This window comes from Heloderma suspectum, chromosome 3 (assembly GCF_057233095.1).
Source record: "Heloderma suspectum isolate Gila_16-S chromosome 3, 16-S_ref, whole genome shotgun sequence".
In the NCBI taxonomy this organism is placed as follows: Eukaryota; Metazoa; Chordata; class Lepidosauria; order Squamata; family Helodermatidae; genus Heloderma; species Heloderma suspectum.
This window is the reverse complement of record NC_139460.1, coordinates 235296403-235303645: the sequence shown is the minus strand read 5'-3', so window position 1 is coordinate 235303645 and position 7243 is coordinate 235296403.

Genomic DNA, 7243 nt, shown 5'->3' with positions numbered 1-7243 from the left:
AAAACAATCTGACTGAAGTTAGTTGTGGCTACGTACTATCGAAAGTAATGGAATTAAGTTAGTAGTGAAGTCAATGGGGCATTGTCATGACTAACCTTAGATGAATCTGAGCCACTATATGAGAATATCCACTGAAATCAAAAACATTTACTTCCAACATGGCTTAGGGGGCCGCGGTGGCTTAGTGGTTAAGATGCTGAACTGCAGACTGGAAGGTCGGCAGGTCAGCAGTTCAAGACCCGAGTGCTGCATGACGGAGTGAGCGCCCGTCTTCAGTCCCAGCTTCTGCCAACCTAGCAGTTCAAAAGCAAGAAATTGCAAGTAGATAAATAGGTACTGCCTCGGCGGGAAAGGTAACAACGTTCCGTGCACCTCGGTGTTCAGTCATGCTGGCCACATGACCACGGAAGTGTCTTCGGACAGCGCTGGCTCTTCGGCTTAGAAACGGGGATGAGCACCGCACCCTAGAGTCGGACACGACTGGTTGGGGACACCTTTACCTTTTTAAGGTATTTGCATTCAATCAAGTGCACAGATAAATACACTTGAGTTCCCATAATATCCGTGGTACTTAAGGGAAATAATGATGCCCTGGATTGTATCCCTCCAAATGATCTGGTAGTTTCTCAGCTCCAGAGTGCACACAGACCTCTCATAGGAGCAAAGATTTCCCCATTTACTTCAGCTTTGCCTGTAAATGTACAGAACTCTGCAATATCAAAGTCAATGAAGCTGCCTTTGTGTGCCAAGAGCTCCACATACATGTAGGAGTACCTGCAGAAGCTCAAGTTGAGTTTGCAATCAATCATGCACTGATAGAGCACAAAACTTGTTCATTTTGATGGGACATGACTAGTTGGTTGCATCCTAGGGTTTTGCTTTAATGGCTACCATAACCTGTAAACCAACAAAATAGGTCTTAACTATATTTTAAAAGATATAAATAAGATAAAATCTTCTTGGTACCAGCAAAAGGGGAAAATAATTGATCTTATCTATCTTTCTATACACACACACACACACACACTACATACATATATATATACTCTCTCTCTCTCTCTCAAAAGAAAATATAGGGCTGGATCTAGGCCATGAAGGGCTCCTTCAATTCGTGTGTGTGTGTGTACTCTGAAAATAAAATATCAGAGGGCTGGATTCATGGGAAGGGACATGGATCAGGTGGAGGCTCCTGCTGGAAAAAGGGGGAAAAGAAATTTTGCCATTTCCACTCCCGCCCCCTCCCCCCGAAAAAGCTGCTCTGGAACAATGTAAGATGCAGTGCGGAAAGATGAATTGACATACAGTTGCCTCTCTTTCCCTCCCCCTTCCCCCTGCCCACGCTTCCTCCAGTGTCCCATGACCCGAACTCCATTCATGGGAAGTCTAGATCACATCCACAGTTTGAACAGAACAAGCTCAGAAGATGAATGACATAATCCACAGTACATTTTGTAATTATTTTCCCCATCTTTTAGAAGGTATACATAAAAGAGCACAAAGACTAACAAATAATTTATATGAATGCATACATCTATATATATATGTCTAATATGCAATAGTTCTGGCTTGTTCATTTGATTTTTTTTAATGCAACTATAAAAAGCCTTATTTAAAATTATGTAGGCTGTAACCTGGTCACTTCACTTTAGTTCCTGCACTGTTTTATTCCATGTTCATTTTAATATAGTGTCTGGGAGAAAAGTGCAAACTTTTAATAATGAAAAGGATTAGAAGGTTTCCATATCGGTCTTTTACTTACCTACTTTTAATTGAATACACTTCAGGTTAGAAGTCTAAAAGCACACTGTTTTTAAAGCACTGCCATTTATTGCTTATGTCTTCCCAGTAATGCACTTCTGTAAATCTATGTGTATATGTACAGTAGTTATGCACTTAAGCACAGAATTTATTGTAAGAGGTGATTGATGTTGAGCTCTCTGACCCCTGAAGCAAACATCATTATTTGGTTAAGAGTTGAGTATTAAATACATTTTCTATCCTAGCATCTTTTGAAAATCTTAAACATCTGACTGCCCAATATGCTGTGGTGTGGGCCCAATCCACTAAGCTAAACCCACTGAATGACGAATTGAGGCGGCTTTTCAGTTTCTTTTTAAAAAGCAGTTTCCACACACTGTTTCGAAAGCTGCTTCTGACAGCCTTAATACTGTCAAACACTTTCTAATACAAAGTATGAGGAAAAGAGAAAAACTGAGTAGGGCTAAACAATATTTATATTATTCCTAATATCACTTTTGTTAAAACACAGATATCTGCTATTCTGGCAGTAGGGTCAGCTGCTACAGTTATGTTTTTGACCACCAGAAATCAGGAATGGCCTGAGGTGTTTTGGTATCTTGGCTGAAATATGTTCCCCTCAATTGTCTTGGTTCCTAGGCTTAATAGTCCCTTCGCAGTTATCCAGCCAAATAAATAACTCCCCCCAACATGAAATACGCAGTACAGTCACCAGTGTAATCTCCCACTTCATGCCTCTCTGTAAATCCAGACTACTGTAGCTGGTTGCTGCTCACTCACCCATGCTTCAGCAGCTGGCCCATGACACTGGGATTTCTTGCTTCTTATAGTATCAGCTCTCTTCCTTGACCTCCCTAAGCAGCAGTCATAGCTCTGAGATCTACTTAAGAGGAAGCATTGTACATGCTCTTTTTTAAATTATCCAAGCAAAGACATTAAAATTTCCAGATGTAGAGGAAAAGCCTGCACGGGTAGACGGAAGCAACTATTAGATACATCAATAAAATGCAGAACTCTTAATTCGTTGCTTGTTCAGTAAAGTCATTTTTAACAACATAGGATCTGGCCCAGACAGCACATGGCAAGACTCATTGACAAAGGTGGGATTTTTAAGTTTCCTTATTCATCCGTGGCCACGAACTAGTGAAGCCAGAATAATTGTCATACTAAAATCAGTGAGCTAAATATGGAGTTAAATTAGAAGATTTCTCCCAACATGTAATAACTTCTACAGTCACAAATTTCAGAGAATTGTATGGGGTTATGTTCTCTGAAGGAGTCAAAAGCACACAACCTCCTCTGTTGCTTGTTGGATTCCCTTCAGGCAATCTTATTCTACCAGGTTCTCTCATATGGTGATGACAAGATAGTTTAACTGCTTTACAAGCTTTGTGGACTGCAACCTTAGAAAGCTTGTTTTTCAGTACAGAGGCTTTTAGTCCAATACAGCTGCTATACTTCATACAACGATGTAACAAATATATTTAAGGGTTTTCGTACTTACTTTTTTTACATTGCATGAGATTGCATTAATAAATGCCAAATAGTGATTAGAAATTATACGTTCTGATCTGCATAACTAGTCACTGTGTGACTCAGTTTATTGTCTTGTGTGACAATGGACACTGATTGCCAAAGCTCTTAAGTACCTGCTTAATCTGGAAAATGCACAAGTACTAATACTAAAGCAGTTATTTCAAGCTATGTTTTTAGGAAACCCTGGGTTCCTCATCTGTTTATCAGGGGTTCAACAATGAGAAGACTAATAATTGTGAACAAGCTAACCAAAAGACATTTTATTTATTATTTCTGGTATTGTCCTGCAATGTATAGCAGCAGGGGAGTGTTGGACATGTTCTATGTAGGCTTAGGATCAGAGGTTGGCACAAACTGGCAATGCTCAGTACCCCCCAAATTGCTGCCTTAACTTTTTTTGTTTAAACTGTGCACACACATGCCTGCAAACATGTATGTGCATTGATGCAGCTATGTGGGGAGAGGAAGGCCTGGTCTGGCCTGACTACTGGCTGTTCGACCCCCCATCACCTGGGCCTCTTCCCTTCTGGGCCAGCATGCTTAGTCCCCTTGTTTCCTTTGTCATAGGATTTGTTGTGCCTCCAATCAGCCACAACATTCAGGATTATCTCAGTCTGTTGTGGAAGCTGGGATAGCCTAAGCTCTGAGTCTGCCTCGCCTACTGTGATCATCAGTGTTCCTAGTAATGGACAGTGCAGCAGGCAGAGCTCTCCTGACTCCTCAGCAGTTTTAAGCCAACCCACCCACAAACCCCATTTAACCAGCCAGTTCTATATAGAGCTTAGGAGCAGAAAAGAATATCAGAGAAAGAATACAGTGATGTTAGGCCCAGTGTTCCATGTGTGTGTGTGTGTGCGTGTGCGTGTGTGTGAGAGAGAGAGAACATCACGGTTTTCTCCTCCATATGCATGAGAGATAAGCTCTATTCAGACATTACTCCAAACCCTGCAGAAATCATGCGTGAAGAGGGTGTGGGGTCACATGTGCTAGTCCCATCCCTGTCAGCTCTACTCTGGTTGGACTGAAGAGAGATTCTAAGCTGATTCAGTGTGCTATCCCCACCTGCTCCACCCCTGAACTTCCCATGTTTGGCACAAAGGTCTGAATGGGAGATGAGAAACACATTCAGCTGAAAGTGCTTAGAATCTCCCTTCCAACCTTTGCAGAGAACATGTGAGGGCCAGGGTTGGAGCAGGCAGGGGTGGCCCACTCGGGATGTTGGGGGTGGGGATAGCATGCGTGACCTCGCACCCTTTTCTTGCATTATTTCCACAGTTTGCTGTGAAGCCTGCATAACACTAGTGTCCCTCTTTCTTTTATCTGCTGTGTGTGTGTGTTTCTATATGTTTCTGTCCGAGTGTTTCGGCCTACTGATGTTCTTTGCATGGGCTTCTCAAAATCCAGGGAGCAGCCCTGGTTCTGTGGCGCACACTTGCTTTCTATAAGGGCCAGCTAGGCTGAATAGGTCTGTTGTTTGCCACAGAAATGCACTGCAGAATCCTCTGCAGTGCACATAGATTCTTGGCTGACAAATCAATTTGGAAAGGCTTTCTTGATGCCATCAAGTTTGAAATCTTGTACTAAGTATATACTTAATGGCTTGGATTAATCAACCCCAAAAGAAGAATGCCTACTGTATTGATTAGTGTTTTGAAAAAGAATTTTATGAATTGGTTTTTAAAAGAGTCTGAATACGTTTGTTTCCAACATTTTGAAATGCTTTCATTAGGCAATATCATTTTTAATGTATTGCTACTGAATCCTTTCTGTATATGCAAAACTGTATTTTAATTTATGTCAAGATCTTTATAATATATGTATGTATTATATGGTGATATTTTCTTTCATTACATTTATAATTTGATCTTGCTGTATTTATAATGCCAGTGAATGTTGCTGAATTATTTGTATATGCAAATTGCAAGATCTAATAATTCTGATGCAAGAACAAGGCTTCATTTTTTTTTTCCAGGCGGTATTTCTTTCCTTAAATCTCTTAATTTCATTCCTCTACTGTTTGCTCATTTAAACTAAATACCGCAATTTTGCAAAGGATGTTAAATCCCTTACTTAAATTACTTTCCAGAACTTTTGAAACTTTGGTTATTTCACACAGAATACTCTTGATGAAAAAAGAAGTTAAAATGAAGTGTTACACATATAACATTTAATTTGCAATGACGTTTGAATATCTCATCCAAAACACATAATTATTTGTAGTTGTCTCAGTGGATTGTACCAAAGTCAATATAATCTTCCTGAGCAAGATATTTTGTACTACAACACCCTTTCCCAGTGTGGTGGCATTCAGTGCAATGGCAAGTGTTCTATACCTTGTCTACAGCGTAGCAAAATGAATTGGGAGAGTTATAATGGACTGCAGTGGTGGCAGGAATGTATATATTCGGGAATGGCCTATAACAGACAGGGTGCATTTCTGCAAGGAGGAGGATGAGCTTGATTCCATATGTTAGATTTCTTAAAGAGAAATAATGGTAGATTTCACATTAACATTACCATCCAAAACATTATTCCGCTGAAGAATATATATTTTGATGGAGGACTGCAGCCTTATTTTAATTTCCATTTCATTATTCAGTTATGATTTGTATGTGAAAAGTGCCTTTCCTTCAAGTAACTACAGAGGTCCAGAAAATGGGGGAGTCACCCCACTAGCCGCTATTTGCTGCTTATTGTGCTGGATGGACTGCTTCAGACTGCAAGTGAGCCATAACATTTTCTTCATCCTCCCCTATCTGAAAAACTCCCTGCAGATAGAAAACTACAACAGGGAATGAGGTGATAATGCAGATTTACTTGCAAAGAGTTTTTGCATGGCACAGCATTCAAAATGAGTGCTTCCAGGTATACTTTGAAATGGTAGAGGCTTGTCTAGGGATTCCTCCCACCTCACTTTGCTTTATGTAAAGTGGTCTACAGGCCAGAATCTAGTTTCTTTTAATCACAGGTCTTCGTTTATTGGAGTACTATCTTGTATCGTACAAAGGCACACACCTTTATCTCGGCTATGTGGTCAATTTTGTAATCAGATATAACAGAACATACTTTGCTTTGGAGCATAAAAAACTGGAATGTATTCCTAGCTTATTTGGCCTACTGGTTTTTAATTCCTTGTCTCAACTCAGTCCTGTCCTATGTCCCCTGTATGTGAAACTGCTCTATGGTATCTTTCTTTCCCAAACACTTGTACATGCCCTGCCTTGGAGTCATCCAGAAAGTGTAAGCACTAAAACCCTTTTGAGAAATACCCTCTACAGCAGGGGTACAGAACTTGTTTCAGTCTGAGGGCCGGATTCAATTTCAGAGAAGCTTTTGGGGGCTCATTCCTGTGATATTTGAAGGCAAAAGGGGTAGGGGCAAAAATACCAGCATAATTTAGTTTAGAGCACTTACTGCCAGTAATTAAACCTTAGGAACTGCATTTTAACCTTTCAGAATAGGTAAGAAATGGCACAAAAGCTAGGAAACCCGAAATGACTGGTGGTTGGGGGAAAGAGTGTGCGGCCTGGAAAATGGGGCGTGGCAATCTGGAGAACTCAGGAGGCTGGATTTGGACCCCAGGCTTGGGATTCTGCACTCCTGTTCTATGTTCCTCTGACTGTGTTGGTTTTGTTCCATGCTGATCTTGAGCCTGGCAAGCTTAGGTCCTGTTCCTGTGTTCCCATTCTGAGACTGAATAGTATTTCCAAACACCAGTGTGAAGAACTGCTCACATGACTTGAACTTTTCCAAACATGCATTCTTAAGGCGTTATCCTCACGTTGGACTGATGGGGTTACATAGGATTCGACTACATGGCTGACTATTGCAAGTATGCAGCTATTTAATCTTTAATTTAAAAAATAATATAAAATAGTCCCAAGTCCTGGTCCTAATGATAGGAAACTGTTTTGATCAGTTCATACATATACCTGAAAAGGCTTGCAAT